The sequence below is a fragment of the Heptranchias perlo genome, chromosome 2 (assembly GCF_035084215.1).
Source record: "Heptranchias perlo isolate sHepPer1 chromosome 2, sHepPer1.hap1, whole genome shotgun sequence".
Classification (NCBI taxonomy): Eukaryota; Metazoa; Chordata; class Chondrichthyes; order Hexanchiformes; family Hexanchidae; genus Heptranchias; species Heptranchias perlo.
Window position 1 is genome coordinate 66,415,310 of NC_090326.1, and position 13,248 is coordinate 66,428,557.

General features: G+C 39.9%; 1 long non-coding RNA gene across 1 annotated transcript; it reads left to right on the forward strand.

Annotated features, from left to right (window-relative positions):
- Positions 1–2,370: 2,370 nt before the first annotated feature.
- Positions 2,371–6,118, forward strand: LOC137333701 (uncharacterized). Its single transcript, XR_010965966.1, has 2 exons — positions 2,371–2,520; positions 5,882–6,118. It is a non-coding gene; the product is annotated as an uncharacterized lncRNA (long non-coding RNA).
- The last annotated feature ends 7,130 nt before the right edge of the window (positions 6,119–13,248 follow it).

Below are 13,248 nucleotides of genomic sequence, written 5' to 3' on the forward strand. Positions count from 1 at the left end.
AATCATAATTATCTTTCATTTTTGAAAAAAATTAGCTTGGAAGCTACTACGGGAATTTAAATTGACCAGATGCAATATTTGAATGTCCTGGGCTGTCAGAAAGTTCAAAGTTCCCACCGTGTCCTTGCTATTATTCGGTTATTATGACATTGGTCAGCAAAACACATTTTGTACAATAACCTATTATTCCACATAGTAGTGAGATGTCTCTGTCAATTAGTGCGATGTCATTCTAGTCTGTGGGGTTCTTGTACTTCCAGCTGTGGCTTGTTAATGATAAACTTACCCAAAGGACCACTCCAACATATGGTTGATGGCTGTTCGAGGCTGAAAGGTGCACTACAAAAAATAATTCCTGTCAGCACTAAGTGAATAGGTCATGGGATTTACTACTGACATAGAACAACAAAGTTTGTTTTTGCACATATTTCTGTCTAGTCCCACTGGGAATGGAGCATTATGCTGAGATCCTATGGGTGAGTTGTTAACTAATGTGTCACAGCTGGAATTAGAAAAAAAACTACAGAAACTTTAAATACTGCATTATGGTAATATGCTACTAGAAAGAGGCTTTCAAATACCAGTTAAAGTGCAACGCAGCTGCACAAATAATAAGGGATGATACTTAAATCTGGTGCTATTCAGATGAGCTGCCTGTATGTTTCTGGGAAATTGGTCTAAGGTATGAAATGTGAAAACTAGCCAAAGTCTGGGCATACAGTATATAGCAGGGGATCTTGTATTATGTATTGTTCAGAGGCATAAACTGGTATAATGGACATTAGCAATAGGAATTGTGCTGCATAAAGGTGCATGGGACAGTCAAGCATAGATCATGTAATTGGCTCTTCCATGTACAGGTTTAGCTAGAAAATATCCATGATGCTTAGAAATGTAACTTTTATTGCTGCCATTTTCCAATAATGCTCTTGGCCTCTTCGTGAATCATCAGTCTTATTCATTCTCAACATGGTTCTACAGAAATAATCCAGATGTAGCAAAAATATTTTTACTTTGCACATCAAGGTGAGGCATGTTTTATTTTTGTTGAGTAACAGAAAAGCTTGCATGGTTTTTCACTCATTGTCAGCATTAAGCACTTCAAAGTCACAAGCTGGATTTGCCGCTGGCCCAAAAATGAGCTGTAACCCTACTCTCAGAAAAGCACCCACTACTGCATCAAAATGACATTTCCATTTCCCACAGCAGCCATCTCTTTAGCCTTTCTGAATGAGACTGCCAATTTGGTGCTAATTGGTGCTGATTTATGGGCAATTTTGTGCTGCGGACTCTCGCCCACTAGGAACTGGATCGAGACTGCCCAAACTCATTTCATTCAGGCTCTTTACAGCTGTCAGAGAGAAAAGGCTTTTATCCCATCAGTCTGGCCTAGATTCAAACTCAAGTTCCCAAGGTGAAAGGATATTGTTCTCACCCACTGTTCCATTCTGTCTCCCTGCAGTGCTCTTTTAATTAACTGGTGCTACATTACGTTTCCTTAAAATAAGTAGAACAATATATAAGAAGCCATCTTTTTGCCAAACAGATACTCACAAGTCAAATCCAAACTGTTCACCTACTCTTACACACCCATTCTCAATTTAACATGTAACTAATGAAAATTAATTCTTAAAGAAATGTATTAATTTTATTTTTGTATTTTAGCCTCTGTATTATTTAATATAATCTATCTTACTCACTTGAAACTATGGTGCCTTGCAGCTGCCATTGAGTGTTGGACAAAATGGGTCTATTTAATCTTCAATAACATTTAGTTAAAGTTCACATCATTATTATTTTACCTATAATAAACTGTAGAGAATTGACTGGACTGCTCACTGGAGCACATCTATGGCATATGTGCATGTTGTGATTACTGGCAGTACGAAAGGATCCCATTTAGTTGTACTTGCAGATGGCTACAATAATATTGTTTAGAAGCTTGGGGGTATAGTGGTGTTAAATGGAAAATTTAAAAGCACAGGAGAGTATGATCATTTCCAAATCATGTGAATAAATGCAACATTCTAACTCAAGTATAATGTTGTGGGGCTAATCACAGACATGAACGATCACAATATCGCATTGTGGTTAATTACAGGGCTGAGGGATAATGATACAATATTGTCAGTCACAGGTAGTGATCACAATAGTACGAGATTCAGCGCTATATCATTGTGGTTAATCACAAGCACTAGGGATAATGATATAACACTAGAGTAAGAATTCTTCCGGTTGCAATATGTAGCGACATTGTAATTGTGTTAATAAAGACTTCTCCTGATTGGTATTGTTAGCAAAATCTTAAACCTGTTATTTTTTAAATAGTAAACATCTTTACGATTTCATCATAAATCCCAACCACGAGTAATCTTCATGAAAATACATGCAGTGTTGCTATCTAAAGCCACTAGAGCAAGCTCCTTCTTGTGGTCAATCACTGGTATGAGTCACAGTGACATAACATATGGTCAATCAAAGGATTTCAAGATCAGCATCTAACACTGTGGTCAATCACAGGTAAGATATTCAGTAGAATAATATTGTGTTCAATCACAGATATGAGGGACAGTGGTGTAATATTATGTTCAGTGGTATAATGCTGTGGTCAATCACAAGTATGAGGGACAGCAGTGGAATATTTAATTAAATACAGGTATGAAGGACAATGGTAGAATATTGTGATCAATCATGGATATGACGGATGATAGTATGGCTGAATTATATTGATATTGAGTGGCTGCTTAAGGAAGCTGTGACCCAATTCTAATCCACTATTCTGCCACTACTTGGCACATTGAAGCAAAGGGAGTGTGATGTATTTTTAAAGCTAGAGAAAAATCCAGCTCACCATTAAATGTTAAGGTACTTTACATTAGTAGTTCCATGTAACATAATGAAAACTGTTAATTGTTTTTGTTTATGCGCTATAAGCTTGTCCTAATCCTGATGCTTTGCTATAAGTCATCTAATGATTTGAATGTCATGTAGCTAAAATGATTTTAAAAAAAAGGGTCACTGAGTTCTGAAAATTTGATATCACAAATATTAGCAAATATTCTTAACTAACATCTCATTCATCTTAATAAATTTTATAAGCAACCCTTTATTATATCTACCATTATACATGTAAGCTAAGAAAGGTAAATTAATACCGTAAGTTTTGTAATTGTACAATTCAGGCAATATTAGTCCTTTATTATCTTCATAGCTTCTCGATCATCAAAGCAAGCAATTGGGATATTAGAGCTGAATATTTGTGGGAAGCAGGCATGAGGAATTTCTTAAAGCTTCCATGACCTTCTTAATTGGCTTTGTACTGCACAACTTTAGATCAACACATGCACAGTGCATAACATTTCCTGAACAAAATCCAATGTCCAGTTTAAGCACTGCAGATAACAACAAAGTTGTATTGAAACATTCATCTCTCGTCATCATCTCGGCTTTGTAAAATTCTCTGACTGTTCCCAGCTCAGTATTGTCGAATCTTTGACGTGCAGAAAAATTGTTTTTTTTAACTTATTATTGCATTCTTTTCAACTGCAATGGCAAGAAACTGGATGTGCATGTATATTTTACATGGAACGTAGCCTTCATGTTCTGGAAACAATTTCTAGTCTGCAGCATTAAGCCATTTGCTGTAAATGAAAGCCGCAGTAATCCAGCTGAGCGTATGTAAACACATCTGCAGTACACATCGTAAATTTGTGCGTCATTAATCAAATAATGTGGTTAATATGATACTGTCATTGACAGATAAAAGCAAATATTTAGAGAATAATGGATGGTTAAGGGCGAATGACACACTTGATTGTGGTACCAAGCTGGTTTTGGTTTAATGCATGCATGAATGACTCAAGCGTTGGTGGCCATTCAAACCCAATCCCAAAAAAAGATTTGATGGATGTCTGTATTTCACTCCTGAGTGCAGGATGTAACCTTATATTATCAAAGAAACCAACTGTCAATGTTGAGTTTATTTTATTATATTTTTGAGGCAGATGTTGGCTGCTATATATTTTGTGGTCAGTACAAAATATTATGGTTAACATTAAAGAATTTTTCTGCATGTTTAACTGCCAATTTTGCGTTATAATAACATGCATGTAAATTGATTTTCTCCTTCTCTGTAGGAAAGGTTCAAAAGAAACTTATTTACCCAGAGAGTGGTTAGAATGTGGAACTTACTACCACATGGAATAGTTGAGGCAAATAGCATAGATGCATTTAAGGGGAAGCTAGATAAGTACATGAGGGAAAAAAGAATAGAAAGATAAGCTGATAAGGTTAGATGAAGTAAGGTGGGAGGAGGCTCGTATGAAGCATAAACATAGGCATAACCTGGTTGGGCCAAATGGCCAGTTTCTGTGCTGTAAATTCTGTATAATTCTATGTAAGTTGCTCCTTCTGCATCAGGAGCATCAGTGCCTGCCGAGTCCCTATTAAAAACCAGGTAACCTCACGTATGCCATAGGACTGTGAATGTGAAGTGGCAACAGAATAATCTGCATAATCTATTATACAAATTTATAATTACCAGGGTTATAATTTTCAGAAAATACAGGTGGTAGAACCCCCTTGTATATATTCATATTACAAAAATTACAAACGGATTTTGTTAGGGTTAAATCCTTCCTTTTCTAGTGTTTTCTTTGCTTTTTCCTTTCTTTGGTGAGTAATGCACAGTGGAGACAGACGGTGGGAGGAGACACCAGCTTCTAAACCTCCAATTTTGGTGCTATGAAACTGGTCAGTAGGAATTCTAATATCTCTTGAGTTTTTTCATCTCTCTCCTTTCAGAGAAGTGCCTTTGTTTAGTGCCTTCCCATAATGACATGCTAGGCATTGGTATCAGACACAAACCCATTAGAGGGACAGTATGTTGTAGCTCCCCCAAACGCAAATGTCATTTTAGACCACGCATGTTTTTTTACCATTTTCATATTTTTTCATATTTCATTGAAATTATAGTGCATTTGAAAATACAGGAGAAAAAATGTGTTCACAATGTTGTCAATGTAACCAGTCCACAATCTGCAATGCAACATAGTTCACACTCACAATCAGCATTTTTAGGTATGGTTAGTATTTTAATTTAATAATATTTATATAACACCTTTTAATGTCAAATCTTCTCAAGTACTTTATAAAATGAATTACTTTTTTAATTGAAATTCAGTGACAATGAATGCATTCAGTTACAATGAATGCAGATTTGACAAATCTAGGTGTCTTAGTAATAATGGCTAAATACAAATATTGATTATCTGGTTATTATCAGATTGCTATTTGTAAGACCTTGCTGTGTGCAAATTGGCTGCCGCATTTCCTACATTACAACAGTGACTACACTTCAAAAGTACTTCATTGACTGTAAAGTGCTTTGGGACTTCCTGAGGTTGTGAAAGGCACTATATAAATCCAAGTCTTTCTTTCTAACTGAATATTTCACAGAAGCTCCAGATCCTGAAATGTCTTGGCAATGGAGAGAAGTCCATGGAAGCTGTGAGCAATCAGAGTGAAGTGGACATTACACATCATGCCGATGAGGAAATTGATAACCATCTTGTCATCTGTACCTTATGTGATAGCTTAGCTAAGTGGTAGCACTCTTGCCTCTAAGTCAGAAGGTTGCAGGGTCAAGTCCCACTCCAGAATTTGAGTATGTAATCTAGGCTGATACTTCCATAGAGTACTGTATTGTTGGTGTGGTCTTTCAGATGGGGCATTAAAATGATGCCCTGTCTGCTTGCTCAAATAGATGGAAATATTCCCATGCTACTACTTGAAGATGAGCAAGGTAGTTCGAGGCTCTAGCTGTGTGTAAATTGGCTGCTGTATTTACTACATAAATGCAAGTTCTTTCTTTCTTATCTAGTGTTGCTGAAATGGCTGAATGCTTTGAAAAATATTTGATGTGACTAGAACATCAAGCCGACTTAGGCTGTCCGCAAATTCCTCTGGTGTGACAACTGCGCATGGAGGCTGTGCGGGGATAAAACACAGATGAGAGCCAAAAAAAAAATTATGGACTACTTCAAGATCTCAAAGACTAATTGAAAAGTGGTTACCTGTAATAATAGTTCTTTGATAATAAAACAGCATTTTAAAAGTGTACGTGTGTCAAGTGTATAGACTTTTCTTTTGCAATTGATACATTTGTATTTGCTATATAACACTCAGCTCAGCTCCCGTTAACTGATTTAATTTTGTGTCCCCAAACACTTTAGTTATATGAAATTTTACTGTATTAGTAAAGTGTGTGAAGCATGTAATCATTTCAGCTAATAATCTATTCCACATTTCAGCATTTTAAACATATGCTGATTTTTAAGCGAACCTAGCTGAAACTTTAAGAAAAACACACATGTTTAGCAAACGTTGTATAAAGAGCCTGAATGGCTGCTGACTAAACAAATAAAAGAGAAAAATCACTCAGATGCATCTGCTTTAAACTCACCTGACTGAGTGTAGCCAGTTATTGAACTCGGAGTGTTCTTTAAAAATCAGCCATTTTTTTACCACAATGCCATCAAAATCATAAATTAATTTCAACCAAATAGAAAACTCACGTGAGGGCAAAAGTTTGATTTGTTCTACTGTGAAAAGGTAGAACAGGAAAGAGTTGGAGTCACAATCTCATTTTAAATCTTGAAAAAGCACAATTTGCTGATCTTTAGAACTGTAAAGAAATAAAATAGCCTTAAGGATGCGTCCAATGTATTACAAACTTAACTGAAGTTATTGAAGAATTGATTATTTTGTGCAGCTTTGACTCAGAGACAGCCAATGTTTTATTCATAGAGATTAAACAAAATAAATGATCCGATTGGCTGAGACAGCCTGCATTCCTAAAATGTCCTTTATTTACTTATGAAAATGTACATTCCTGCCTGTTCTGCACTGGAGAAGGGAACTGAGAGCTGATTAAAATATCTGGCTGTACTTCATACTACAGTGGGCTCTTGGTCCTTTACCCCAGGAGAAAACACTGAGATGTTCATTATTGACATTCGGGTAGATCATTGTATCATAATATGATACAACACAGAAGGAGGCCATTTGGCCCATCATGCCAGTGCCGGCTCTTTGGTAGAGCTATCCAATTAGTCCCACTCCCTAGCTCTTTCTCCATAGCCTGTTAATTTTTCCCTTCAAGTATTTGTCCAATTCCCTTTTGAAAGTTACTATTGAATCTGCTTCCACCACCCTTTCAGGCAGTGCATTCCAGATCATAAAACACTGCATAAAAAAATGCTTCCTCATGTCACCTTAAATCTGAGTCCATCTGCCACTGAAAACAGTTTCTCCTTATATACGCTATTAAAACTGTTTATGATTTTGAACACCTCTATCAAATCTCCCCTTAACCTTCTCCGCTCTAAGGAGAACAACCCCAGCTTCTCCAGTCTCTCCACATAATTGAAGTCCCTCATCCCTAATACCATTCTAGTAAATCTCTTCTGCACCCTTTCTAAGGCCTTGACATCCTTCCTAAAGTGTGATGCCCAGAATTGAACACAATATTGCAGCTGAGGCCTAACCAGTGTTTTATAAAGGTTTAGCATATCTTCCTTGCTTTTGTACTCTATGCCTCTATTATTAAAGCCCAGGATCCCATATGCTTTTTTAACAACCTTCTCAACTTATCCTGCCACGGTATTTGAATATAATGTACAATCCTGATTTGCTAGTCAGCAGTTGTTAATTCTGGCAAAGATATTTAGATTAAAGTATACATAAAATAAACACAAAGAACCAATAAATAAAGAGCAATGTTATAAAATAAACTCAAAATGTAATAACTAATTCCGGGAGCAGGGGGAGTGGTGTAGGGAGGAGAACTCAAATAGGTGTAAAAATTCTCATCCAGGGTCAATCAACTTAAGTGATAAGCATGGAGATTCCAGGCTGTCCATGGCAATAAATGACCCACGAGTTTATTAGTGCGCAGGTGATGTACAGGAATATAACAATAGCATCCCCTTGTGATCTGGACCTGGGCCGAATACTTGTCTTTCGCACATATATATATCTTCAATCTCTCTGGCACTAAGCTGAGGCAAAGTTTAGTCCAAGTCACAAGTTGCTTTATTCCACAGTGAGCTGAAAAGTATAGAAGTAATATGTAAGATCTGTCACTTAGTTTCATCGGTGCAACTTACATTCACCTAATGATATAAAATAAAGAACAAGTTACATTATTCCCACTTCAGTGGGTCATCTTACTTTTTTAAAAAATTCATTCTTGGGATGTGGGTGTCGCTGGCAAGGCTGGAATTTATTTCCCATCCATACTTGCCCTGAGAAGGTGGTGATGGGCCTTCTTCTTGAACTGCTGCAGTCCGTGTGGTGAAGATGCTCCCACAATGCTGTTAGGTAGGGAGTTCCAGGATTTTGACACAGCGACAATGAAGGAGCAGCAATATATGTCTAAGTCAAGATGGTGTGTGGCCTGGAGGGTAACTTGGAGATGTTGGAGGTGATGTTGTTTCCATGCACCTGCTGTCCTGGCCCCTGTAGGTGGTGGAGGTCGCGAGTTTGGAAGGTGCTGACAAAGAAGCCTTGGCGACTTCTGCAGTGCATCCTGTAGATAGTACACACTGCAGCCACGGTGCACTGGTGATGGAGGGAGTGGATGTCTAAGCTGGTGGATGAGATGCCGATCAAGATCCAGACCCACAGCAATGTGGTTGATTCTTAACTGCCTTCTGAAATGACCTAGCAAGGCACTCAGTTGTACAATCCCACTACAAAAAGCACCACATGGTCTGCAGCAGTTCAAGAAGGCAGCTCACCACCACCTTCTCAAGGGCAGTTAGGGATGGGTAATAAATGCTGGCCTTGCCAGCAACACCCACATCCCATAAATGAATTTTAAAAAAGCAGACTGCTTTGTCCTGGATGGTGTCGAGCTTCTTTAGTGTTGTTGGAGCTGTACTCATCCAGGCAAGTGGAAAATATTCCATCACATTCCTGACTTGTGCCTTGTGGATGGCGGAGAGCCTTTGGGAAGTCAGAAAGTGACCTAGTTGCTGCAGAATACCCAGCTTCTGACCTGCTCAAGTTAGCACAGCATTTATGTCGCTGGTCCAGTTCTGGTCAGTGGTGACCCCCAAGATGTTGATGGTGGGGAGCTCAGTGATGGTAATGCCGTTGAATGTCAAGGATTGGTAGTTAGACCCTCTCCTGACTTAAACAGAACAACTCCTCAACTCCTCTGCATTCTGCCCGACAGCCCAAGGTAGAACCTCTCTAACTGCACTCTCCTATCTTTTGTTAATCTTCTAGCAGCACTTCACTGTATGACTAACGTTTGGTGTTCGTGTTCCCGCCAGCGGAAACTGGGCAACTAGGTAGTTAAAATCGGCCGGATGACTTACCCGCCGACATCCCACTCCTTTTCCGCTGGCTGGAATTTTAACCTGCTCTTCTGAGCGGGTGATTCGGAAGCCCGGCTGAAGCCAGCGGGGTCCTTCTTCAAATATGCAGGTGAGGGTCCGATCATCAGGACCCTGAGGGTCATCAGGCCCCAACTTCAATTATAACTGGTGGTCTGAGCGGTGGCACCATTGTGGCTTTCCCGCCAGGTGAAGATGGCGGGAAGAGGACCAGGAAAGGCCGAAACAGGTACTTTTTTTACTTTTCCTAACTGTGGACCCCACAAGGAAAATTTGGACCTCCTCTGCCCCGGCCTCCCCCACTTCCCGAATGCATGACCATCCCAAAACCCCCTCCCCGTGACTTACCCAAGTGCCGATGCCTGTTCCTTTGGTCTTGGCTGCCGGTCTCCTGCTGCCTACAATTATGCTGCCACCAATTACTGCTTTCCACCCGTTTCGGGCGGACAGCTTGCTGAGAGAACTCAGACTGGGAGCGATAAAATCTTCCCGGCCTCACACTGCCGAGGTCAGGGGAATTTGGCGTCGCCTCACCTCCTGCCTGGCTGATTCCCGCTCTGCATTAAAATCAGGGCTGTATACACCTGACGGTCCTGCTGTACTGTGAATTAACTCCTTTAAAGCAAGTGTTAACTAAAAATCAAATTTTAAAATAATTCATATTTAGATCCTTTATCTGAAAAAATGGTCAAAAGTTTCAGAAATGTGACACCATCTTCTGTGTAACCTCTGCTTTAATTCCTTTTATGAGTATCTGTGCCTCTCAGTGCATCTCACTGACCATTATCACCCCTTAATCTTCTCAGTTCTAAAGAATAAAATCCCTAACTTTGCAAGTCTCTCTTCATGACTGTAAGCCCTTCATCTCTGGTAAGATCCTAGTGAATCTAAACTGCATCTTTTCCACTGCTTTATAAGTTGTATCCTCACTGTAATTAAATTAAGATTCATTACGTTACTCTAACTCATTTTTTCCCAGGACCACAAAGCAGAGTGGCTGTCTGCTGCTCCACGTGGTATATTAATGAGGACAGTGGAACCACTTGATATAAATCAGCTCTCTGTTCCCTACTTTAACATAAAGCATAATTCAGGTGATCTCAGCTGGGATAGTAGTACTAAGGTTCTACAATTGAGCTTAATAACCACAGGCTAAGCAGGGAAAATCATTTAGGATTTTGATTGATATTCATTGATCCCCACTGTAAAGTGCATAAGGCTATACATCCATGTGAGGGGGGGGGCAGTTCCCGGCATAAGTGTCGGGATGCGTCTGCCCTGAACCACTGCTGCTCACCCTGCCTTCGTGGAGTCAATAGAGGAGGTACCTGTTCCACTAGTGACACATCTGGATGACAACCTACACCAACATGCCGGAAACTCCAGTGCAGATTGTTGGTTCCAGGGGGTGTGCAGGTCTCCCACCTCCCCTCCAACCCCCCACCGCCTCAAAAAGAACTGAGAAGTGCTTGCCCCTTACAAGGGCCACAGATTTTCAGCTACTTCCAGATGTATGGACATCAAGTGAGCACAGGATCAGAGTGAACTGTAACACCTTCTGCTCAATCAAATAGTCTGCTGCCATTCAGTCTCTACACTCAAACATCAAGAACAGCCACTTAAGCAAGATACCAAAAGTTTGCTATGACAATGGAATTTTATCCCATAATAAGTCAGAAGAGAAGAGGTCAAAATTGGGGGATAAGCACATAGCATAACTAGAACCTTAATAACGTGACACTGTACACACATTGGGGGAGAAATTCAACTTATGGCTGCCTGTTTTGCATTCGTTAAATGAGCGTCAGGCCTCCGAATTTCGCATTGTGATCTGTTGCACCCGATCTGGACCAGAAGTGTGCAAGACGTCATGTTGGCCCATATGACTTTTAGTCGTCCAGGGCTCCCACCTGAAGCAGGTGTTATCCTTTATAAATATATGATTCAGGGTCCAAGGGATTGTGGGACGCCGAATGCCAAATTCAGGTACAAATGGACGGAGCTCGCGCCGTGCATCTCCACCTAGTTGTACCAGGCCCTGAGCGGCCTAACCATCGATCCTTAATGGGACAGCTGGGGACCACTCATAAAAAGCCCCAGGAAATATCCAATTTTTATTTTAAAATATTATTAAATGTGAAGTAGAGATTGACACCATTTCACAAGTTATAAGGAGGTTATTCGTCATCTCTGTGTTTAAATTTGTGGGATTCTTTTCATGTAATGATATTATATTGAATTGAAAACAAACATTAAAATACATAAATGGATTTTTTTCATACAAAATTAGAAAAACAGCTGGATTTCTTTACTGATCAGAGCAGAGTATTTCCTGTAATGACATGTCCAGAAACGTACTGTGTCCCTAGAGCCCAGTAATTATAGTGAGGCAATAACTGGGTCAGGCATGTTACAGTGTTCGTGGTGTTTATAAGTGAGATACAAAATCTATCACACCAATACCACAGCAGCAGAGCATCAATATCACTATATAGAAGATCCCATTGAATATCATGATTGCTCCATGAGTGAAGCTATAACACAGATGACTTCTATAGGCCAGCTTCACAAATGGAACAGTATGCAATGTATAACAATAATAAGAAATTTCAATATTTAAAGATTGTATTAATAGTTTGGCTAGTAACATTTCTGGGCTCAGATGATTAGTAATGTTCCCGCTACATTGTAAATTAGTATTCATGATATCACCAAAGTTATACCCCAAAATCTCTAGAAAATTCTGGGATTTATCAGTGATTGGGCACTGCGGAGACAGCTAGAGGAAGATTCTCTCTGTTCATTATTTGTAGTTTATATTTCCATTTAAGATTTCAGTACACATAGCAAACAAGGAACTTTCCCCCAGTATCTCCAGTGGTAAGGTATATTTGTAACAAATGCGGGATATGAGACGGAGAGCTGATTATGCAGAAATGTATGTGTACACGCAGGCATATGTGCTTCTGGTTAATTACCTGAGATGTAACAGCACCCCTTGAAAAGGGAACACTGCGGATTAAAGGAGCCTGAAGTAATTCTGACTAATTAGTTACATAGATGATGTAGATCCATTTTTTAAAAAAGAGCTGGTACAATCTTGATTGCAATATTAGCTCCTCATTGTGTCTGTACTGTAAGTAGCATCAGTTCCTATTTTTCAGTTAGTGTCTATGTTAATGCAGCAAAAACTGCACTGAAATATCAGATTAGATTATGTGAACAAGACCTAAAGTGGGAACTGAATCCTGGTGACATCTGTCCACAGCCTTTGCAACTGTCCCATTGGCTGATCCTTGGCTGTGTTTTGAAAAAGTGGTGCAGGCCAGCCCACCACTCTCTGGGCACCAGTAGTTGTTCCGGTCCTACTCTGCAGGTAGATGTGCGGCAGAGTGGGTGCCAATGGTGTTCTCTCCTGATCCCACCAGAGTATCTAGGGTCAGAACGGGATCACATAATTCGAATGCCAGCAGAGAGTGCCCATGTCACTATGAGTGCATCGTGGGCACCCGCTGGGGAATGGGACGGGAGAGGGTGAGAACAATGGCACTTTTTCCATTTCAGCCTATTCAGTCCCCTTTATAAGGGGTCCAAAATGAATCATGAGCTGGAATTTTCATGGTCCATGCCAGGACCCAGGTCTGGTCCCCCAGGTGGATCCCATTTGTGTCACTGAGCTAGCCCGTAGACTGGGTTCATACCGACATTCAGGACATTTGGCAGTAGGGAGACTAGGGCAGGAAATTCTTGCCGTGGAAATTCCCTCCCCTGGGCTCCAACCCTCTATTGTAAGGCACAGGTTTGGGTCAAGCAGAATTTCCGCACAAATCAAGACCCAGCATTC